Consider the following 26379-nt stretch of genomic DNA (forward strand, 5'->3'; position numbering starts at 1 on the left):
TAATCATATGAGTAAGGTGAGTTGGTATAGCTCGTTACGATGTTAGAATATTATGAATGTTTAGGCGCACAACTATGTTGCATGTAATACAATTTTATTGAATCAATTCGAATAATAACCCCTTTCTCATCAATTTGATTATTTATCGTTATAAACAAATTAACTAAGCAATTATAATTTTGGATTAAAAACAAGCATATGAGAATGAGATGGGATGTATAAGCACAAATTGCAACATTTTATATCAAGGGTATGTAGAAATAGAGTTTGCATTAAATAAAATAATGAAAATTCTTCAAAAACATCTCTTCCTTTCATAAATCAAATTTTTTAGTTTCACATGCAATTCACTTTTCGGGTATACATATATTGGATTTGCGAGAGAAATGGTAGTATTAATCATACTTTGTTTATTTTTACTCCTAAGATTTGAATGGCTTGGAGGAATATAGTTAATACGCGAAAAATATAATCAACGGTCAACATTTAATAATTATGAATTCTTTTCAAAGAATTTAAGGGTATCTCAAAAAAGGGAATTTCTCATGATTTTCACATAAAATGTAAATATAATAAACAATTTTGCGGAAAATCTATAATACCATTAAGAATATTTTGCGCGATTAGGGATGCGTTCGCGTAACCTGATTATATTTTTAAAAGCAAATTCGGATTATGCGTTCGCGCAACTTCGAGTGAATATTTAATAAAAGGGATTTCTCCGAGGATGTAAAATAGTTTCATATAACCCGGGATGTGCAGTTCACTGTTTAAATATAAGGGTGATGACGTTCTTAATTTTATTTTAAATCTCGAACATATGAATTTGTAATAAAAACTATAATATGGTCAATTTTATTGTGTACACGTATGCGTGACACGATCCTCTGTAATTATAATAGGGTATATAATACGAATATACGTACGCGTAATTCGTTTATATAATTGGAAACAATAAACAAAAGCGGTGACAAAATCCTGCAATAAAAAATGTAAAATCAAGATAAGCCAAGAATAAAAACAGTTAAGCGACTGTGCTAGAACCACAGAATTCGGAAATGCCTAACATCTTCTTCCGGATTAACAGAATTCCTTACTCAGGATTTCTGGTTCGCAGAATAACAAACAGAGTCATATTCTCCTCGATTCAGGGATTAAAACTGGTGACTTGGGATGCCTTAAAATTCCCAGGTGGCGACTTTGAAACAAATAAACAAATCCCGTTTCGACTGTCCTTTAATTGGAGAAAACTCCCTAAGCGCCCCGCGGGTGAGGATAAAGGAGGTGCGACAGCTCTGGCGACTCTGCTGGGGACAAAAACGTAACCCAGAACCACTGGTTCAGGGTTTAAAGAATTCGAGCTTAAAATAACTGCGATAATTGGCTTTATTTACTATATGATTTTCAACTGTTTATATGCTTAACATGCTAAATGTTATTTTCTTTACCGCTTTAATATTATTTGAATTGTGAATATATACAACTGCTACGAAACCCCCTTCTTTCTGAGTCTTCTGAATTTATGGTGTACACGTGCGCGTGGCCCACCTTTCTGTTATAGTCTTACCAAATAAGACGACGTTGGGACAAGTAACTAGGCCGGGTAGACTTTCGTGCTCCCGGTACGTTGCCCCCGCTTCGGCTCAAACTGTCCGTTTGGGTAAGCCAGGTTTAGAACAATCAACCTCAGGTTTTTCACCTAGAATAACTCAGCCATGTACCGGATCCCTAGTAGGAACCTCTATTTGCATCATGTACATTTGGCATTGGAGACTCAACACAGGGGTTGGGTCTGTCTAGGACAGGTGAACCCGAAATAAAAGACCATCCTGATGCATCATACTTGCTACCTGTGCATTCATTTGCCTCGAACATGCTTGTTGACCAGTTTAAATGAAATCATGGTGAGAACCGAGGAATAAAATGGGTTGTTTTAAAAATTCCCAAAAAATAGTTTTAAATATTGAAATAAAGGTATTTAATAAATAAAAAATTGAAAATGATTTTTTTAGTGTATATTTTCAAAATGAGTCTTGACTTTATTAAAATTAAATTTCAGATACAAAATGAGCACCACACAAAACCCCCATCCACGAATACAAAAGAATTTCTATTTCAGCTTCAAATGTGGTGGTATGAATTAGGCGAAGATGGTCAAAAATGGGTCGTCAAGCATTTGGGAAATCTCACGGATATCATGAAAGTTAAACCCCGTGATGATCTGATTGCGGCGTTAGTAACTTTTTGGGACCCTGTTCACAATGTCTTTCGTTTCTCTGACTTCGAGCTTACTCCTACATTAGAGGAGATAGCTGGATATGCTGGTTTTGACGGAAGTCTAAGAAATCAAAGCCTGATATTCACAAAGGCTCCCTCGGTACATCGATTCTTCGGTCTTCTGAACATCAGCAGTCAAATCAGGAAAAGCAATGTCATCAATGGATGTTGTTCTTTCAACTTCTTGTATTCAAGGTTCGGAAAGCCAGATGGATTTGAAATTCATGAGAAAGGCCTTACTAACAAGCAAAACAAAGACACCTGGCAGATTCACCGTCGCTTCGCCTTCATGGTGGCTTTTCGAGGAATCATGGTCTTCCCAAACAAAGAGCTAACAATTGATATTCGCACAGCAAAATTTGTACAGGTCCTCACCACCAAGAAAAATCACACCCTTGTCCCCATCATTCTCTCAGACATTTATCGGGCGTTGACTTTATGTAAATCAGGAGCGAAAGTCTTCGAAGGATGCAAAATTTTGTTGCAAATGTGGGTGATTGAACATCTCCAACAACAGCCCAAGATCATACAGTATGGGCCAAGCAATGATAATTTCATCGAGAGTTATGAGGAGAGAATGAAAGATTATAAGTCCCCAGAAGGGATAGAAGCCTGGGTATCTCATCTAAGGGCTTTAACGTCAAATCAAATTGAGTGGACTTTGGGATGGCTCCCGATGAGGGAAGTGATACACATGTCAACCTCATATAGTTATTTGCTATTATTGGGATTGAGAAGCATCCAGCCATATGCGCCACTAAGAGTTCTAAGACAACTAGGGAGATACCAAGTAGTTCCTGATGATGAAGATTTGAGTATGCAAGTAATCGAATTACACCCTGAAGCCACTATTCCCGAGGCTTTAATTCAGCAAATGTGGAATGGATGTCGATACTTGAAAAGTGATACTCAAGTCCCAGACACTACAAGGGGTGAAATAAATCCTGGGTATGCAAGGTGGTTCGAGAAACGGTCTCACGTGGATGATGTACCAGAAACCGAGCTAAGTAGACCAACAAAAAGACCCCATGTTCAAAGCTTTAATGATAAAATCCAAGAGCGGTTAATCTGGGGAGAAAAGGAAAAAGGGTACAAAGCAACTATCCATGCCCTAAAGGAAAATCTGAGGAGCCTCAGTCTGGAGAAAGATTTGCAAGCACAAGAAGCCGAAGGCGAGAAGAAGAGTCTAGCTTGTGAGAATGAAAATCTTCACGCTCGATTCCAAAAAATGAAAAGAGTTTATGAAACACCAAAGAGGAGTTGGAAGGATCAAAAAACCATCGCCAATCTTTTTGAAAGAATGCAAGATTATGATTCCATTCTTGCAGAAAACGAAAGGGCGTTGAGCAAAGCTAAAGAAAGAATCCAACAATTAAACGAAGAGGCCAGATCTAATAAGGAACGCCAAGTAAGGCAATCCGAAGAAGATAGGGCACAATTCAAGAAGGAAAAAGACCATTGGATACAATCAGAAGACCAACTTCGTGCACAACTAGAAGAGGCAAGAAGATGCAACAGAGAACATCAACAAGTAGACATCAACAAGGAAAGAGCGCATGCAAGATTAGAGCAAGCCAGACTCCGAGCTCTATTAGAGTCAGCTCTAGATCGTGAAAACCGTGTCAGAGATATAGCCACCACTCGCCAGCAGCAATTGCAGAACTAAGACCAACGTCTCCAGGATTTCAGGGCACAAATTCACGACCTGGCGGTCTACACCTCTCAAAGTTATGTAAACTACCAAGGAATGGATTATGAAAGGTTTACAGAGCATGCACCCATTTTTTCCCGCCATCTAGCAACGGAGTTGGAAAGGATGTATCGTACGCTGGGAGGTCATCCAGGTCAAGCCCCACATTGAGCAGATAATCCAATAATTGACAACAAAAGTGGAAAGTCGGGCATGTTGTGAGATGTTAAGAATTGTATCTTTATTTTTATTTAAGAGTGTGTGTTTCAAACCATTTTCTTAATGTTTTCAAATGTAATTCCATCTTTGTATAATGAATAAAAGTGTTTGCCTTATGTCCAAACTACGCAAGGTCTGATTCATGCGGGGGCATGATACGTAGGCAATCTTTATAAGATTCGACCACCACAATAAAAGATATATATAATAAATAAAATTAAAAGTGAATAACAATAAAAATTTCAAGAAAGCTGGGACGACACAAGCAGCCGAGCAAATGCATAATAGAAAGGGATTACTTGTCTAGGAGCATTGCATCTCAACGTGTAATTATATATGTGTTAAACTCTCAAAACTAACAAGTTTGTTCATTTCCAGAATTCAAGCAGTTAGTTTCTCTAAAGAGTATACTGGCATATTATCATTATCACACGAGATCAAAAGGACCAATACCCGAAAGTATGTCTATCCCAGATGTTGACACAGGTATTGAGCTAGAGGAGATGGATGTCGGGAAAATGAAAGAAGAGATGTTTAAACTCAAGCAGCAAATGGCTGAAATGTACCAGGCCTGGTCTACAGGGCAGGCACCCCCATCTTACCCAACTAACCCTGCTCCATCAATGACCCAAACTCAGGATAATATTACTACTGAATTATCCCCAAATTTCCCCATTTACCAGCACTACCGAGGCACCACCTCTCAGATACCGCAGTCTCCACCTCCGAAACCAGTTCCATACTTTCCTCCACCTGTGACTCCTGTTTTCGTAGCACCTCCCCCGGCTACATTCCACAAATCTCCTAGTGAGCCTACATTCCAGGCCCAGGACAACCAATATTACCCCCCGGAGCCCACCCTCAAAGCCTCCGAAATCCATTCAACTGCTCCTCGTTTTGATATCCCAACCGAAATTGACAAGCCAGCCAAAAATGCTGAACAAGAAGAGATGTTCAGGAAGGTCAAAAGTCTAGAACAATCGTTCAGAGACATGCGAGGATTAGGCGGGCAAGTCAGTGTAGCATACAAGGATTTGTGCTTATTCCCAAATGTACAATTACCAGTTGGTTTCAAGATGCCTAAATTTGACCTATACAATGGGCACGGCGACCTAGTAGCCCACTTAAGGGGTTTCTGCAGCAAGATGCGAGGAGCTGGGGGAAAGGACGAATTATTGATGGCTTACTTCAGTCAAAGTTTAAGCGGATCAGCTTTGGAGTGGTATACACGCCAGGACCATGGGAGATGGTACACCTGGGATGACCTGGCACAGGCATTCGCATACCATTTCCAATACAATCTGGAAATCATCCCAGATCGACTATCTTTGACAAAATTTGAGAAGAAACACAATGAAAGTTTCAGAGAGTATGGCTTCCTGTGGAGAGAACAGGCAGCAAGAGTGGATCCTCCTATGAAGGAGAGTGAAATGGTAGACTACTTCCTCCAAGCTTTGGAACCAACTTACTATGCCCATTTGGTTTCAGCGGTAGGGAAATCATTCAACGAAGTAGTGAAGATGGGAGGTATGGTGGAAGAAGGCCTCAAGACAAATAAAATCATGAGTTATTCAGCAATTAAGGCAACTACTCAAGCTATTCAAGGCGGTGTAGGAGGAATCAGAAGAAAGAAGAGGGAGGAAGCAGCGGTAGTAGATTCAGGAATTTGGTCGGGACCCAGAGGTTCACCGCTTTACTACAATCAACAACGACCTCGCCAATCAACTTACCACCACGATTCATCCCAACACTACTATCACCCTTCGGAGCCTCATTTTTCCATTAACCATGCACAAAGATACAATCAGCCACCGGTTCACGCTAATTGGCGTGCTCCTGCTATACCAAGTACTTACCCACGAGCCTATCCCGGACCAGGTTTCAGGCCTAGGCCAGCATTCAGGGGAGAAAGGGAACAGAAAAAGAAAACCTACACTCCATTGGGAGAGTCTTACACTAGTCTGTTCCACAGGCTGAGACAGCTGGACATGCTAAGACCAATACAATCCAAGCTACCCAATCCTCCTCCAAAGAATCTGGACTACACCATTAGCTGTGAGTATTGTTCCGGTACACCAGGCCATGATACGGAAAAATGCTGGCATTTGAAAAATGCAATACAAGAGCTGATTGATACTAATAAAATCGAGGTGCAAAACCCCGAAAATCCCAATATCAACAGAAATCCAATGCCAGCCTATCAGGAGGCCAATATGATAGAAATCATACAAGCTGATGGGGAGACAAAAAAGCCGTCACAAACTGTCATGATGATCAGGTCTCATGAAGCCAAGCCAGATAAGCAGTTAACAGAGGAGAAGCCGGTACCTAAGCAGAACAGAAATGGTGATGAACCATCTGTGATAATCGAAAAAGGGTCTTCGAGCAAGGTTGGCACAAAGCAAGAAAGGTTGAAAGTGATAGTACCAGGGGTTGCCAGTAAACCCATTGTAGTCATGGAAGGAGCCCGTACAGATCGGATTATTATCACACCTGTAACCCAGCTACCAGTGATCAACAACAAGGCCATTCCATGGAACTATGAACGGGTGACTGTAATGTACAAGGGAAAAGAAGTCAAGGAAGAAGTGTGTGAGGTGCAAGGCTTGACTCGTTCGGGAAGATGTTTTACTCCCGAAGAGTTAAGAAAAACTAAAATTAATCTAACACCAATAAAGAGAGCTGTGACGGAAGAAGAAGCGGAAGAGTTTTTAAGAAAAATGAAACTCCATGACTATTCTGTTGTGGATCAATTGAAGAAGACGCCCGCTCAAATTTCATTATTGTCATTACTGATCCATTCAGAGGAGCACCGTCTGGCTTTGATGAAAATCCTGAATGAGGCTCATGTTCCTGAAAAAATCTCTGTAAATCATTTGGGAAGAATAGCCAACAGAATCTTTGAGGCAAACAGAATTACATTTTCTGATGATGAATTGCCTGTGGAAGGTACCGAGCACAACAGAGCTCTTTACCTCACCGTGAAATGTGAAAACTCCGTAGTAACCCGGGTATTGGTTGATAACGGATCAAGTGCAAACATCTGCCCTCTCTCTACTCTAAGCAAATTGAAAATCAAAGAGGAGAGGATCCAGAAGAATAGTATTTGCGTACGGGGGTTTGACGGTGGAAGCAGAGATTCATTTGGCGATATAGTGTTGGAAGACAATAGGACCAGTTGAATTCACAATGGAGTTTCAAGTACTGGACATAACTGTTTCTTATAACTTGTTGTTGGGTCGACCATGGATCCATGCTGCTAAAGCAGTCCCGTCAACACTACACCAGGCGGTCAAGTTTGAATGGGATCATCAAGAAATAGTTGTGCATGGGGAAGAAAGTTTAAATGCTCACAGCAGTACCATTGTACCGGTCGAGGGAATAGAAAATGACCAGGGACCATGGGTATACCAAGTGTCCGATACAATGTCGGTAGAGAAAATTCCAGAGGGGAAGTACCTTCCGAATCCAAAGATAACCTCTGCATCAGTCATGGTAGCTTATGAAATGTTAAAAAATGGTTTTATACCCGGCAAAGGTCTGGGCTCATCTTTGCAAGGAATTATACAACCAGTATCTCTCCCTGAGAACTGGGGAACATTCAGTTTGGGGTTCATACCCACTGTCAACGACGTGATAAAGGCCAAAAAGTTGAAACAAAAGGCATGGGTTCTTCCAAAACCAGTCCCACATCTATCAAAGTCTTTTGTCAAGACCGGTGCTAAAAATCGCCCGATAACAACAATTCCTAAATCCCGGGTCAATCCTGAGGAGGAATTAATTGAAAGATTCGAGAAATTGTTTAATGATGTGAATATGTTGGAAAGCGGAGAAGGGTGTAGCAACGCAGAAGTTCAATTCGTTGGGCCAGAAACAAAGCTTAATAATTGGAAAGCCACTCCTCTCCCCATTCGAAAGGAGTCTTGGTAGTTTATTTTGATTTTCTTTCAGTTTGTTTGGGTTACCTCAGGGTTGTAATCCCAATGCTTATCTTACAGTTTGTTTGAAGTGTGCAAACCTTGTTATCTTTTAGCATCCAATAAAATACAGTTTCTTTTATCATTCCTGATAGTTTTCTTTTTCTTTTTCTTCTTTCCTGTACAGTTCCTTTTACGCTGGCTCTAGTGATATGGCATGCATGAGGAATCCTCAGCCCAGTCTTAAAAATCAATCTGGTTCCGAAGTAATAATTCAAGAAATATATTGTGATTATGAATCAGAATATGATGAAGATGAGGTTTTTGAAGAGATTAGTAAAGAGTTAATTCACTTTGAGGAAAAAATCAAACCTAACTTGAGTGATACCGAGGACATCAATATAGGGGACACGAGTAATATCCGGGAAACTAAAATAAGTGTCCATCTCGAACCAAAGATCCGAGAAGAGTTAATTAAAGCACTCATAGAATTCAAAGATGTTTTTGCATGGTCATATGACGACATGCCGGGCCTGAGCACTGATTTAGTGGTTCACAAATTGCCCACCGATCCAACGGTGCCTCCTGTCAAGCAGAGGCTGAGAAAATTCAAGCCTGATATGAGTGTGAGAATTAAGGAAGAAATCACCAAACAGTTGGAAGCAAAGGTCATTCGAGTCACTCGATATCCTGTTTGGTTAGCTAATATCGTTCCTGTGCCAAAGAAAGACGGCAAAATTAGAGTATGCGTCGATTACCGCAATCTCAACAAAGCAAGTCCGAAGGATAATTTCCCATTACCCAATATCCATATTTTGATCGATAATTGTGCCAAGCATGATATAGGATCTTTCGTGGATTGTTATGCCGGGTATCATCAAATTCTAATGGATGAAGAAGACGCAGAAAAGACGGCATTCATCACACCATGGGGAACTTATTGCTACCGGATAATGCCATTCGGTTTGAAGAACGCCGGAGCAACCTACATAAGAGCGATGACCACGGTGTTTCATGATATGATACACAAGGAGATTGAGGTATACGTGGACGATGTGATCATAAAATCAAAGCATCAGGCCGACCACGTTGGGGATTTGAGGAAATTCTTCTTAAGACTTCGCAGGTACAACCTCAAGCTTAACCCTGCCAAATGCGCATTTGGAGTTCCATCTGGAAAGTTGCTGGGATTCATAGTCAGTCGGCGAGGCATCGAGCTAGACCCGTCAAAAATCAAAGCCATCCAAGAATTGCCACCTCCAAGGAACAAAACTGAAGTAATGAGTTTGTTGGGAAGGTTAAATTACATCAGCAGGTTTATTGCTCAGCTCACAACAACCTGTGAGCCAATTTTCAAATTGTTGAAAAAGGATGCTGCGGTCAAATGGACCGATGAGTGTCAAGAAGCGTTCGATAAGATAAAAGGGTACTTGTCGAACCCACCCGTGTTGGTCCCGCCAGAGCCAGGAAGACCTTTGATTCTTTACTTGACGGTCTTGAAAAATTCATTTGGTTGTGTATTGGGGCAACATGACCTCACCGGCAGAAAAGAACAGGCCATCTACTACCTTAGCAAGAAGTTCACAGCTTATGAGGTTAAGTATACTCATCTGGAAAAGACATGTTGCACCCTAACATGGGTAGCTCAGAAGTTAAAACACTATTTGTCGTCCTACACTACTTACCTCATTTCGCGTTTGGATCCATTGAAATATATTTTTCAAAAGCCTATGACAACGGGAAGACTTGCAAAGTGGCAGATATTTCTCACAGAATTTAACATCATCTATGTGACTCGGACTACAATGAAAGCCCAAGCACTGGCCGATCATTTAGCCGAAAACCCGGTCGATGAGGAATACGAGCCGTTAAAAACCTATTTTCCCGATGAAGAAATAATGCATATCGATGAGATGGAGCAAATTGAAAAACCTGGCTGGAAACTTTTCTTCGATGGGGCTGCTAACATGAAAGGAGTCGGAATAGGAGCTGTAATCATTTCTGAAACAGGGCATCACTATCCTGTTACGGCTCAACTGCGATTTTATTGCACCAATAATATGGCTGAATATGAAGCTTGTATTATGGGGTTAAGGCTAGCCGCAGACATGGGTATCCAAGAAATCTTAGTCATGGGAGATTCGGATCTTCTGGTACATCAAATTCAAGGAGAATGGGAAACCCGAGACTTAAAGCTCATACCATACCGACAATGTCTACATGATCTTTGTCAGCGGTTTCAATCAGTGGAGTTTCGGCATATTCCAAGGATCCATAATGAGGTCGCCGATGCATTGGCTACTTTGGCATCAATGTTGCACCATCCAGACAAAGCTTATGTGGATCCACTACATATTCGAGTCCACGATCAGCACGCTTATTGCAATATGGTTGAAGAAGTATTTGATGGTGAACCATGGTTCCACGACATCAAGGAGTATATCAGGATGGGGATATATCCCGCACAAGCCACAGGAGATCAAAAAAGGACCATTAGGCGATTGGCAAATGGATTCTTCTTAAGCGGAGGAGTTTTGTATAAAAGAACACTAGATCTTGGATTATTAAGATGCATAGATGCCAGACAAGCTACGGCTGTCATGTCTGAAGTACATTTGGGAGTTTGTGGACCCCACATGAGCGGATATGTATTAGCAAAGAAAATCCTCCGAGCTGGTTACTATTGGCTTACCATGGAGCGAGATTGTATCAGTTTTGTGCGCAAGTGTCATCAATGCCAGATACACGGAGATTTGATTCATTCTCCACCATCCGAGTTGCACACAATGTCGGCACCATGGCCCTTCGTTGCCTGGGGCATGGATGTGATTGGACCAATTGAGCCGGCAGCATCCAATGGGCACAGGTTCATTCTGGTAGCCATTGATTATTTTACCAAATGGGTTGAGGCCAAGACATTCAAATCAGTGACCAAGAAAGCTGTGGTCGATTTTGTCCACTCAAATATCATATGTCGATTCGGAATCCCAAAGGTGATCATCACAGATAACGGTGCTAATCTTAACAGCAACTTAATGAAGGAAGTATGTCAACAGTTTAAGATTACACATCGCAACTCTACCCCATATCGGCCCAAGGCGAATGGAGCAGTCGAGGCAGCCAACAAAAACATAAAGAAGATACTTCGGAAAATGGTAGAAGGTTCAAGACAATGGCATGAAAAATTACCATTTGCATTATTGGGATACCGCACTACTGTTCGCACTTCAGTAGGAGCAACTCCTTATTTGTTGGTATATGGCACTGAAGCAGTAATTCCTGCAGAAGTTGAGATTCCTTCCCTTCGGATCATCGCCGAAGCAAAGATTGATGATGATGAATGGGTCAAAACCCGTCTGGAACAGTTAAACTTGATTGATGAAAAACGATTGGCCGCAGTATGTCATGGTCAATTATATCAAAGAAGAATAGCAAGAGCACACAACAAAAAGGTGCGTCCACGGAAGTTTGAAGTGGGTCAACATGTGCTGAAACGTATTCTTCCACATCAGGTTGAGGCAAAAGGCAAATTTGCCCCGAATTGGCAAGGATCATTCATTGTGACCAGAGTATTATCGAATGGTGCACTATGCTTAATAGATATTGAAGGCAAATGCATAGACATGGCGATCAATTCTGACGCGGTAAAGAGATATTATGCATAATTTTTGAATGTTTGTATTTAGCATTATTCCGAAGATTGGAATGACAAAGGCAATCTATTCTGCTATCCCAAACACTATACCCTTTGCTTTCCCTTTTGAGCCATATTTGTTTCTTTCCTACCCTCTCTTGGAATCAATGAAAATCAAATATGAAATAATATTAATAAAAAAAAAAAGAAAGAAAGAAAATCACTATTAGTTAGTGAACTACGTTTGACCTGATTCCTCAAAGAAGGATACGTAGGCGCCTCACGGCTCGGTCATAGGGTGCACAATATGCATAATGTGCCCAAAAAGAAACATCAAGAGACCCCAATCAAGAAACTGGGGCAAAGAATTGTATTGGAAATAAGAAAAAGATTCCAAGAGTTGTAATTTTAAACCCATACCAAAACTATTTAGCTTTTGATACCTTTCCATTCCAACCCCATACCAAAAAGACCTTTCGATCAATCCTAGAAAAATGCTGAGTCAAGCAAATGAAGATGGTTCATAACACTCTGGTACAAACAAGAAAAGAAAGTAAAAATGAGAGAGTCTTATAGGTGAAAACCCACACGGGCACCATAAGATGACATAAGTTGAGAGAAAGTAAAATGAGAGAGTCTTATCGGTGAAAACCTTCGCAGGCACCATAAGGCAACAAGGAATGAAGAAATAAACAAATAAGGAAGGTTTGTCGGTGAAAACACTTTGAGATATTGCAAGTCAAACATGTCTGTAAAATGAAAAATGAAGTTGGGTTATGGAAATTTTGGGGAAAACAAAATGAGACAATCAAAAGGAGTTTGATTAAAAGACTGGGTTGATTAATCCAAAATGCATACCATGACAGTGACTCCAATCAGATAAGTCCTTTATTTTTCCTCCCTCAGTCATCCAAATTTGGATTTTTCTTTTCATTCTAGATTGTCTAAATCGTCATGTTTTCATCACTAATAATCTTACTCTTCTAAAGCCTTTGAGATGAGTTTTGTTCCAAACAAATAAGAAAGAATGTCAAGGTATACTACCAAGATTCAAGGTTGCATAAGACAAAAATACGGCCATGATGGGCAGGAGGATAAAAAAAAAGATATGGGAGGAAGAAAAGTGAAATCAAAAGTGGATCAGCAATGTCAGGAGAGACATATGATTACGATTAAAAGGGTTTAAAGTAAAAACAACAGTTGGTGATCCTATAGTCAAGGATCAATTACAAGGACAAAACAGTCTTTTCAACCATTCCAAGGCAATAAAACAAGACAAAGAGAAGCCCCCACCATCGGCAAGAATGCCCCAGTTAACCACCCTGCTTTAAACTATCGAAGTTTTCTTTGATTTAAAACAGGGGCAAAAACAACATTTGTGTCAGGAAACACCTGGTAAAAATTGAAGAAATCAGACGTCCACCTGGAGAATGAGGATGAAGTAATTAAAGAAATCAGGCGTCCACCTGGAGAACAAGGACAAAGAATTGAAGAAATCAGGCGTCCACCTGGAGAATGAGGATGAAATAATTGAAGAAATCAGGCGTCCACCTGGAGAATGAGGATGAAGAATTGAAGAAATCAGGCGTCCACCTGGAGAATGAGGATAAAGAATTTAAGAAGAAATCAGGCGTCCACCTGGAGAATGAGGATGAAAGAATTAAAGAAGAAATCAGGCGTCCACCTGGAGAATGAGGATGAAGGAATTAAAGAAATCAGGCGTCCACCTGGAGAACAAGGACAAAGAATTGAAGAAATCAGGCATCCACCTGGAGAATGAGGATGAGAATTTAAGAAGAAATCAGGCGTCCACCTGGAGAATGAGGATGAAGAATTGAAGAAATCAGGCGTCCACCTGGAGAATGAGGATAAAGAATTTAAGAAGAAATCAGGCGTCCACCTGGAGAATGAGGATGAAAGAATTAAAGAAGAAATCAGGCGTCCACCTGGAGAATGAGGATGAAGGAATTAAAGAAATCAGGCGTCCACCTGGAGAACAAGGACAAAGAATTGAAGAAATCAGGCGTCCACCTGGAGAATGAGGATGAGAATTTAAGAAGAAATCAGGCGTCCACCTGGAGAATGAGGATGAAGAATTGAAGAAATTAGGCGTCCACCTGGAGAATGAGGATAAAGAATTTAAGAAGAAATCAGGCGTCCACCTGGAGAATGAGGATGAAAGAATTAAAGAAGAAATCAGGCGTCCACCTGGAGAATGAGGATGAAGGAATTAAAGAAATCAGGCGTCCACCTGGAGAGCAAGGACAAAGAATTGAAGAAATCAGGCGTCCACCTGGAGAATGAGGATGAGAATTTAAGAAGAAATCAGGCGTCCACCTGGAGAATGAGGATGAAGAATTAAAAAGAAGTCAGGCGTCCACCTGGAGAATGAGGACAAAGAATTAAAGAAGAAATCAGGCGTCCACATGGAGAATGAGGATGAAGAATTAAAGAAGAAATCAGGCGTCCACCTGGAGAATGAGGATGAGAATTGAAGAAATCAGGCGTCCACCTGGAGAATGAGGATGAAGGAATTAAAGAAATTAGGCGTCCACCTGGAGAACAAGGACAAAGAATTGAAGAAATCAGGCGTCCACCTGGAGAATGGGGATGAGAATTTAAGAAGAAATCAGGCGTCCACCTGGAGAATGAGGATGAAGAATTAAAAAGAAGTCAGGCGTCCACCTGTAGAATGAGGATAAAGAATTAAAGAAGAAATCAGGCGTCCACATGGAGAATGAGGATGAAGAATTAAAGAAGAAATCAGGCGTCCACCTGGAGAATGAGGATGAGAATTGAAGAAATCAAGCGTCCACCTGGAGAATGAGAATGAGAATTGAAGAAATCAGGCGTCCACCTGGAGAATGAGGATGAGAATTGAAGAAATCAGGCGTCCACCTGGAGAATGAGGATAAAGAATTGAAGAAGTCAGGCGTCAACCTGGAGAATGAGGATGAAAAATTTAAGAAGAAGTCAGGCGTCCACCTGGAGAATGAGGATGAAAGAATTAAGAAGAAATCAGGCGTCCACCTGGAGAATAAGGATGAAGAATTGAAGAAATCAGGCGTCCACCTAGAGAATGAGGATGAAGAATTGAAGAAATCAGGCGTCCACCTGGAGAATGAGGATGAAGAATTGAAGAAATCAGGCATCCACCTGGAGAATGAGGATGAAGAATTGAAGAAATCAGGCGTCCACCTGGAGAATGAGGATAAAGAATTTAAGAAGAAATAAGGCGTCCACCTGGAGAATGAGGATGAAGAATTGAAGAAGTCAGGCATCCACCTGGAGAATAAGGACAAAGAAAAGAAGCCGTCAGGCGCCCACCTGGAGAACAAGGGAATATAATTGAAGCAGCAGAAATCAGGCGCCCACCTGGAGAACAAGGGAATGCAATTGAAGCAGCAGAAGTCAGGCACCCACCTGGAGAACAAGGGAATACAATTGAAGTGTTGAAATCAAAAGCCCGCTCATATGAGAAAGGAGCACACTTAGAGTCAATAAAGCAGAGGAGTCCAACAAAGTCCGCAGCAGGAAATAACAAGAGTCCCAAACAGATAAAGAAAATACGGGACACAATGAAAAGGAATACGGAATAAGCCAAATGCCCAAGAGTCACCAAGATATCAAGACAACAAGGAACGCAAGGGCATGATCTAGATAAGATTTTATAATTCATGTACCATAGGCTAGTTTAGCTTTTTGTATTACCTTTGAAGCAAGGTGTAATAAGGAGGTCAGCAAGCAGTAAAAGCAGCACGAAACAGCAGTAACATCACAGTCCCACGGTAGTCCCAGCTACCCTAAACTTCCCGAACTACATTGACCTGATTCCTTTATAGCCAAGGATATGTAGGAAACCTTTGAAGCAGAGGTTCGGTCAAATCTTTCAAAAAATGCTTCCCACGGAGTATTTGAACGGGCAAAAATCGCTCGTATCCGCTCACTTTATCTTTGCACGAAAACTCTTCGAGTTTCCGCACAAAGAGGGGCAGCTGTGAGCACGTGATTTTTGCCCTCACGAAAACTACTCCAAAATAAATCAAAAATAAAATAAATTTCTTTTAGTGTGCAATTTTTGAATTTGCGTGGTGTTTGTTAAATATTTGTGTTATGTCCGTAAATGTTTACTTTGTCATAATAAAATGAAAATAAAAATAAAAATATATGTTTCATGCATATCTAGGATTTAATTATGCATTTAATAATTGATTCAAAATAAAATCACAAAAATATGCATTGGTTCTATTTCAAATGTTTCACTGTGTGATTAATGTTTTATCTATGTGTTAATGGTTATTAAAAGGTAATTAGTATTTTTGTAATGATAATTTTGTTTTTATAATTTTGATTAGGATTTTAATAATTAAGAATAAAATTAAGAAATGGAAAATAGGCTTTAAGTATAAAAGAATCGGACCTGGATTGAAATCCAGGCCCAAATAAAACAATTTTCCCCACAGCCCAATCCAAATGCCCATGTCCGGTCCAATTCAGCTACGCCAAACGACGTCGTTTGGTTATCATTCATTAAGGGCCATTAGATTAGATCAATTCAACTGCTGAGATCTCATCACCCTAACCCGTGATCCTTACCCGGCCCACTGCCCCGACTCAGCCCGTCCCTGACATTAAACCTAACGACATCGTTTGGTTTAATGAACGAATCCTAGCCATTCATTCTGCCTGATCTAACGGTCAGCATCAATCCACCCTTCCCCTATATAAGGCCCAAACCCCTACCCCGGCCCCCTAACTAAACACCCCCCTCTTCACTATTCATCATCTTCCTCAAACACACCCCTAACCCTAGCCGCCCTAGCATCCCACTGCCTGAAACCCGGCGGCAACAACGCCGCCGGTCACCAAAATAACACCCTAGACTCCTCACCATTTCCTCTACACGGATCTGGCCTTAGTTTCCTTCGAATCAGACCCCAACTCTTCGAATCTTAAATCGAAGGTTGGTCTGAAAACTCAACCCTTTCCAATGGCTTCCAAAATAACACCACAGCTTCCCCTAAATACCCTCACCACGGATCTATTAGTTGCATGGCTCGAATCCTACTAGAACTGCTCGAATCTTTATTTGAAGATTCGAGTAAAACCTGACCCTGTCCCAACCTACCTCAAACTCACACCAGTTACCCACCTGACCTCCCTCGTGCCTAGAATACCATTGGTCTGATTCGAATCTGCCCAGAAGTGTTCGGATTTAAGATCCAAAAATCTGAAACCTTAAAAATTTTCCAATCTTGGAATTTTTCCGATTCAAGTGAAGGGTTTGAGGTCTAAGAGACTTTAATCGAAGTATTCTCAATTGAGAATACTTCGAATAAAGTCTGTTTAGCCTCAAAAAGGTCCAAATCCAAGTTGAGTTCGAGTCCGTATGAAGTTTAAAGATTTAGAGGTATTTTTCTTATTTCTTTTTGTTTCCTACATGTATAATTGTTTGTTTCAATAACCTGTTAATTTTTCATATTTTTGTTTAATTAATTCTGTCATTTTGTCTCATACCTGTATGTTTGATCAAATAAATAAATTGTTTCTGTTGGTTATGTTTGTTCACAATGTGTGTAATCGACTCGATTAAATTTGTCGATTAATTACATTATGAATTCCCGTTTGTGACAATGCTAATTGAAACAATCTGTTGACCTATTGTTTGTGGACAATTGTTATAGATAATCAGTTTGATTAATACTCGTCAGTTAAATCATCCTCGATTATATTTCAATGAGTCTGTCAAAAGAATGCTGCGTGTATGTTGATTTCTAAACCAGTTGGTTCCAGGGCATTGTCAGTATATTGACAATGCTCCTGTATTTGTTTGTTCTTAGTTCGGTTTTGAATTTCAGTTGAATTAATCCTGCATGTTCTGTGTAATATTAGTGTATTTTATTCAGGTTCAGTGTTCAGTTGTGAATCCCCTGTTTAAATTCAATTCTTGTCAATCAGTTATTAGAAACGTGATATACTGTCTCAAATCATAGATTGCATTTATTTGTTTAGCACACAATCTGCGAGGATATAATAGCTGTTTGATGATTAAGCAGATTGGTTTAAACAATTTTTTTAAAGATTTAACAGATTATAAAATCTGTTTTATCAGATTTTGATTTCTGTACTAAGGACAGTAATTACAGTAGGATTTCAGGGTTATTTCTGGAATGAAATAGTGAGGGTAAAATGATAGTATAGTGGGTTGAAAGTGGAAAGTTAATGGCTATTATTTAATGTAATAATGGGAAACAAAGGGTAATGGGGCTGCTGAAAATCAGGATAAGATCACTTAATGGGATTTAAAGTTTTTAAAAGCAGATTTTGATATGATTTTCTATTTTTAAAAGATAAAAGGGGGCCAGACAGCACTTAAAAAGAAAGGGACAGACCTGTATAAAAGAGGAAGCAAACAGATTTTAAAGAAAATTTAAGGAGATTTAGATCAGATTTTGAGAGAGATTTTAAGGGAGATACACAGAGGGAAAAGATAAATTTGAGAGAGGAAAATCACAAGCAAAAACAGAAATCTGAAAGGGAAGACAGAAAGAAAAGAAAACAGAAACATTAAAACAGAATTCTGCCTCGGAAGTCAGTATTGAAGCTGATTCAGTGTTTTGAAATTGAAAGCTTTTTCAGTCTGCTTTGTTCTAAGTCTCAAAAATCAGAAATATTATTCTTTTCACTAAATCTGTCCGGATTTGTTCGATCTCATTGTTCATTTAAAAATCTGAAATTTCTCAAGTTTCTGTCACTGTTCATCTGGGTTAACGGGTCTTGTTCAGACTTGTTGTGTTATTGGTATATTCTGCCGGTGTTTTGTTACTACTGCTACTGCTGAAACTTACTCCTTCTACCTTCATTTCCAGGTACATATCTTTAAAATTCTATGTTGGGAAGAGATTCAACGTGACAAATCAATGAAGTTTGAATTGCAATTCTATTTTTATTTGTCTAAGTTCATTATTTTAAATTTCAGTTTGTTTCATGTTGGTTAATATAGTAATGTGCTTGACATGATAATTAGCAGTTGATCATTCTCTTCTGAAACTCATATAAGTGTTGTAATAGTATTATCTATTCCAGAATTTCTCATTAGTATAGTTATATTTGAATTGTCAAAATAGGGAATATGGCATAAAAATGGGCCATTGATTATATCCCGTAATATCTTTAGCTAAATGTAAAGTAGAATGGAAGTATCAAGAAGTTACATTATTAGTATATCTTGTAAAAATATGATTTTGTTTAGATTTATATAAGTTATATGTTCATATATGGCATGATGACAGGTATATATATAATCATATGAGTAAGGTGAGTTGGTATAGCTCGTTACGATGTTAGAATATTATGAATGTTTAGGGCACAACTATGTTGCATGTAATACAATTTTATTGAATCAATTCGAATAATAACCCCTTTCTCATCAATTTGATTATTTATAGTTATAAACAAATTAACTAAGCAATTATAATTTTGGATTAAAAACAAGCATATGAGAATGAGATGGGATGTATAAGCACAAATTGCAACATTTTATATCAAGGGTATGTAGAAATAGAGTTTGCATTAAATAAAATAATGAAAATTCTTCAAAAACATCTCTTCCTTTCATAAATCAATTTTTTTAGTTTCACATGCAATTCACTTTTCGGGTATATATATATTGGATTTGCGAGAGAAATGGTAGTATTAATCATACTTTGTTTATTTTTACTCCTAAGATTTGAATGGCTTGGAGGAATATAGTTAATACGCGAAAAATATAATCAACGGTCAACATTTAATAATTATGAATTCTTTTCAAAGAATTTAAGGGTATCTCAAAAAAGGGAATTTCTCATGATTTTCACATAAAATGTAAATATAATAAACAATTTTGCGTAAAATCTATAATACCATTAAGAATATTTTGCGCGATTAGGGATGCGTTCGCGTAACCTGATTATATTTTTAAAAGCAAATTCGGATTATGCGTTCGCGCAACTTCGAGTGAATATTTAATAAAAGGGATTTCTCCGAGGATGTAAAATAGTTTCATATAACCCGGGATGTGCAGTTCACTGTTTAAATATAAGGGTGATGACGTTCTTAATTTTATTTTAAATCTCGAACATATGAATTTGTAATAAAAACTATAATATGGTCAATTTTATTGTGTACACGTATGCGTGGCACGAAAATATATAATATATAAAACGAATACACGTACGCGTGATTCGATTCGAAGAAGGGTCTTTAATTATAAACAATCTAAACAGAAGCGGTAACAAAATCATGCAATAAAAATGTAAAATCGAGATAATTAAGCCAAGAATAAAAACAGTTAAGCGACCGTGCTAGAACCACGGAATTCGGAAATGCCTAACACCTTCTTCCGGATTAACAGAATTCCTTACTCAGGATTTCTGGTTCGCAGAATAACAAACAGAGTCATATTCTCCTCGATTCAGGGATTAAAACTGGTGACTTGGGACGCCTTAAAATTCCTAGGTGGCGACTCTGAAACAAATAAACAAATCCCGTTTCGACTGTCCTTTAATTGGAGAAAACTCCCTAAGCGCCCCGCGGGTGAGGAAAAAGGAGGTGCGACAGTAAGAATTAGAGGAAAGCTAGCAACATCATATGGAGAATATAGAGACAATTTAAGCAATTTGGAAATCCAATCATAACGTGATACTTTCCACATAAGGACCTAAAAAACCCAGTGGAAATTTTTTCACAAATAAGTCCGAGCACACACTCGTCACCTCGCATGCATGAACTACAATTAACATAGAAGACTCAATTCCTAAGGAAAAGTCCCCCACACAAGGTTAGGCAAGATACTTACCTCGAAGACGACAAACCGATACTCTAAAATGCACTTCTCGGGTGAAAAGACCTTCGTCGTACGACTCATATCTTACCAAAAGTAACTTGAATACATCTAACAATGCAAGAGAAAATAATTTCAATTAACAAAACTATGATTCCTATACAATTTGCAAAAAGTCAACAAACGTCAACTCCACGGGCCCGCACTTCAGATCCCGACAAAATTTACAAAAACTGAATACCCATTCCGATATGAGTTCACCCATACAAAAATTATCTAATGCCAATACCATTTGGTTATTCAAATCATCATTTTAGATTCTCATGAATTTGATGTTAAATCTAAGATATAATCATAAAATATAGTTGTAAATTGATTAGAGACACTTACCCAATTATTTGGAGAAGTTTGGGTCTTTGAAAAATCGCCTATGGAGTTTTAGGGTTTGAGAAAATTGAAAAATGGGTGAAAATCCCGTCAAAAACTCACTTAACAGGCCTCAGACGTCGCATTTGCGACCCAGGGTTCGGAATTGCGAACCCTTGCAAATTGCGAACCAAGCAGGGCTGGCAGAAGTCCCATTTGAGACCAAAACTTCGCATTTGCGAACTGGGCATCGCAAATGCAATGAAAAAGTTCGCATTTGCGAACACACCAGAAACAAACAATTTTTCCGACACGAAAATGAGCATAACTTCCTCATACGATGTCCAAATTCGGTGATTCTTTTTCCTATGGCTCCGTAATTTTGATATGGATCTAATGGTTCAAAGAAAACTGAATTTGGATCTCATTTGATCAATATGGTATCATGTTTTTCTTGAAGAAACGACGATGAAAAATCCAAAAACAAGCGCAACATAGTCGAAACCTATCCGAAATCACCCAAGCCCTCGGGGCTCCAAACCTAACATGCACACAAGTCTAAAAAAATCATAAGGACTTACTCGTGCGATCAAATCATCAAAATAACATCAAAAACTATGAATTTAACCTCAAAACTCATGATTTTCTAACTTTTCAATCGGATGTCCAAATCACGTCAAATCAATTTTCCGATTCTCACCAAATTTCACAGATAGGACTTAAATATCATGACAAACTTGTACCAGGCTCTCGAACCAAAATACGAGCCCGATACCAACGAGTTCAAACATTAATTCATTTATTTATTTCCTTTAAAAACCAGCACAACAATTTTCTTCAAAAATTATTTTCTAAGGCTAGGGACATCGAAATTCAATTCTGGGCATACGTCCAAGTCCCATATTTTATCGCGGACCTCTCGGGATTGTCAGAACACAGATTCAGGTCCGTTTACAAAAAATGTTGACTAAAGTCAACAAAAAACCAAATTTTAACACAAGAAATTACTATATTTTCATATTTTGACATAAAAGCTTTCCGGTTTAAAAATGTGAAAGTATAGGTTTTTCATCTATAAGTCGATACACATAATATATCTTAGGTCACGAGCAGCTTCATATTGTCAGTATATGTGTATTGACTAAAGTACAACATGTGTGACAACAAAAGTATAGGTTTTTCATCAAATCGTCCCACAAAGGGAAGACACAACACCAAATAAACACAAGGAACATAACATCCGCTGCGGCGTGCAGCCCACTCTCAAATACTCATCGAGCCAAAATACTCGCGCTCACTGATCATATGAATACTGATATCAAGTACAGCAGAGTGCACAAATAAAACTGTGGAAAAATTGAATAGAATTAATAAGACATAAAAGAAACAAGTGTAGCTGAGGTGCAATGAGCAAATTAACATCACGACGGCTATCTCGCCCGCATCGCCATAAAGCCCAAACGGAATCACAACATGCGTGGAGAATAGTCATACAGCCTCACAGCTCATCACAACATAAGAGAGCAATACATAACATAGGCCAGAGCATAAATAATATCTATTCTGCCTGATAACATAACCAAAATGGCAATCTCACAGGAGCACACAAACTTAACCTGATACAATTATACATATTCTCATTGAGCTTTCACATTGTCTCAACCAAATCTTGATCCTTCCCAATTAGATAAATATGCTTCAAAAGATCCACAACAACTTATCGATAATACATGTTATTAATTATCCCATTCTCAACATTTCTTCACAATCCACAATCAAGAAATAGTCCACACATGAAGGCATCTAAGCTCCAAACCTCAGGAATGCCAAAATTTCCATACCCAACTCAACTACGCAAATCAAATGGCTGATATATCTCTCACACCCTATCATTCTACTGAAGCACCCATATAGTGTTTCTGGCCGCGTAACAAAACATGAACCTCAAAAGCCTCAAAATCCTGTAATCACCATGCCACTAGCCACGCAACCCGCAAACCAAAACTCAAGGGTCTTTCCCAAGCTGCCCGCTCTTCACATATGATTGCCAACACTCTATTAATTTCTGATACTGATTCAGGAGAAAACCACAATGTACCACATATTCCTTATGCCCGTAGTAGACAGCCAACTCAAGTCGTTGCCAAACCATCAAGAATCCCTCCGAGATCCGCCCGCACGCAACTAGGCCATCAAGACCACATCTTCTCAACTCAACCGAGTCACACAAATCATCCAATCCAAGAGTGCTTCGACAAATGCCAGTAGAGAATTCCCATTCAAAAAGACCAATTATTTCCATTCCCATGTTGACCCCATCACTACTGAACTGACCTATTTCTTTGGATAGTCAATAAGCAATATCCCCCCTCAAAGCCCTAATATCATCCCTTGCCAGATCTCGGTCTTTAGTTATATACAAATTTCGGAAACCTTCCAATACCACTTATATACATACCTCAGGATAAAACTGATGTAAATCTGACTCTGCAATCTGAACATCGCTAGTGGACTCCTCCACTTAGCGCGAAGCCATAGAAAACAACGTCGATCATCCGCAAAGCTAACCTTCACGGCTCGCACAACACAAATCACAAGGTACTCCAATACAACCAACTATCCTCAATCAACCTCCACCTCGCGACCCTGCCATGATCTCGACGACTAGCCAATCAATTAAACCTTCTCAAGCTCGTACTCACTAACCAGATGCTGGAAACCGCTACGCCTCCATATGAACAATTGAATAGCCTCTCACTACCTCTATATCTTCAATCTGGACAACACGTTGAGACAATGTCTGAGCATCCCTGACTCCTTCTAGTCCGTCTGTAGCATCACAAACCACTAGCGGATAGCGATCACTGAGAGCGTAATATTATACATGAGTGGATGTAAAGGAACATAAGTTATAGACTTCGAGCTGAATCAATATCGCACGATAAGGAATGAAAGAAGTGGAATTTCCTAACAGTTTCGTAGCCTCTCGAAGATAAGTACAGACATCTCCATACCGATCCGCAAGGCTCTACTAAACCTACTTATGACTTGTAGCACCTATGAACCTAAAGCTCTGATACCAACTTGTCACGACCCAAAAATCCCTCCGAATGAGTCGCGATGGCACCTAGTCTCTAAACTAGGTAAGCCTAACATTAGCTGAGATAACATTTATATTTGCTAACATTAATTTAAATAACTCTTAACAATTTACAATTCCCAAAACTGGTGGTACAAGTCACAAGCCTTTCTAAGAGCAGTTATACAAAATAAATACATCACTACTCTGAAACAAAAGGAACAAATGGAAATAAGTACAAATGAAGGTGACTCCAAGGCCTGCGAACGCTGTAGCAGGTTTACCTTGAGTCTCCACCGCAACGACCCGCACAACTACTACTGATCAAATACGTGGATCTCTACACAAAAATATATAGAAGTGCAGTATGAGCATACCACAGCAGTGCTTGGTAAGTATCAAGACTAACCTCGGTGGGGTAGTGGCGAGGAACAGCCCAGACACCTACTGGTCAAATAAATTGAACAGGATTTGATAATAAACTATCAACCTAGAAATGACATAGTAATATCAACTGCAGGGAAAGAACAAACTACAATCACTAGAAATAATAAAGAGAAACACGGGTGAAAATGAAAGATAATAAATTAACACCAACATAGCTGGAACACAGACAAGTACAAATCTACTCAAACAAGGAAGGCAATGTCATCTCAATAAATCATATCGTTTCCGATGCACAATTTCCAGCCATTTCAAACTCAATGTCTCATATCATAACCTCAATTACAAAACTTTTAGCACAACCCGACACCTTGTGCCCAGATATTTCTATCTCACTATACACAATAACGTTCTCATGTTACTCAGTTCATAGGGTCCATAACTAACACAATTAAGATGTTCAAGGAGTCTGATTTACATAACATAAAGTAGAGTACAACTTCTAAACCAATTAAGAACTTAGCAAGAAAAGATGATGTTATTTTTAGAAATCATTTGAATAGAAAAAGTACCATTTTCAATTAAAGTACAACATCGAATGAATTATTACCTTGAATTGGTAACAACAAATAAGCATAGCAAACAGAAAGTGCACGTCATCAACCTTCGTGCTTTTACTCTCGTTCTTACCGTAAGAATCAATATTCACTTTTATTCTTTCTTGTTGCAGGCGTGCAACCCGATCCCATTTCAAATATTACTGTGGCGGCATGCCACCTGATCCCATTTCATATATCTTGTTGCAGGCATGCAACTCGATCCCATTTTATATATCTTGTTGCAGGAGTGCAACCCACTCCCATTTTATATATCTTGTTGCAGGCGTGCAACCAGCTCCCATTTCATATATCTTGTTGCAGACGTGCAACCCGCTCCCATTTCATATATCTTGTTGCAGGCGTGCAACCCGCTCCCATTTCAAATATCACTGTGGCGGCGTGCCACCCGATCCCATTTACAAATCAACATCAATCATGAAAGAATCCCGGCAAGGGAACAAAAGTATAACAAGAACATCCCGGCAAGGGAGACAAGATCGTAAACAACAACATCCCGGCAAGGGAACAATAGTATAACAATAATATACCGGCAAAGGAAATAATATCATAAGCAATAACATCCCGGCAAGAGAACAATAGTATAACAACAATATCCCGGCAAGGGAAACAATATCATAAGCATAACGTCCCGGCAAGGGAATCAACAAGTACATAATAAGGGTCACGGAAAACCAAGAAGCACGATAACCTCAACAAAACAATAAATCATAATCAGCACGTGATAACTACATTGGTAACCGCAACAATTGGACATGTAACATATTTGCACGAAGTCATAGAGGACCTCACAATCAAGAAGTATCAAAACAATAAGGAATACAATCACTTCAACTAAGGCAATTAAGGGTCAAGGTAACACGTAAGAATTAGAGGAAAGCTAGCAATGTCATATGGAGCATATAGAGGCAATTTAAGCAATTAGAAAATGTCACCCCGCATGCATGGACTACAATTAGCATAGAAGACTCAATTCCTAAGGGGAAGTCTCCCACACAAGGTTAGGCAAGATATTTACCTCGAAGACGACAAACTGATGCTCTAAAATGCACTTCTCGGGTAAAAAGACCTCCGGACGGGTCATATCTAACCAAAAACGACTTGAATACATCTAACAATGCAAGAGAAAACAATTCCAATTAACAAAACTATTATTCCTATACAATTTGCAAAAAGTCAACAAAAGTCAACTTCCCAGGCCCGCACCTTGGATCCCGACAAAATTTACAAACACCGAATATCCATTCCGATACGAGTTCACCCGTACAAATTTTTTTTAATTCCAATACCATTTGGTCATTCAAATCATCATTTTACATTTTTAAAAGATTTCACAATTTTCCCAAAATGTTCCTTTAGATTCTCATGAATTTGA

The sequence above is a fragment of the Nicotiana sylvestris genome, chromosome 3, assembly GCF_000393655.2.
Source record: "Nicotiana sylvestris chromosome 3, ASM39365v2, whole genome shotgun sequence".
NCBI lineage: Eukaryota > Viridiplantae > Streptophyta > Magnoliopsida > Solanales > Solanaceae > Nicotiana > Nicotiana sylvestris.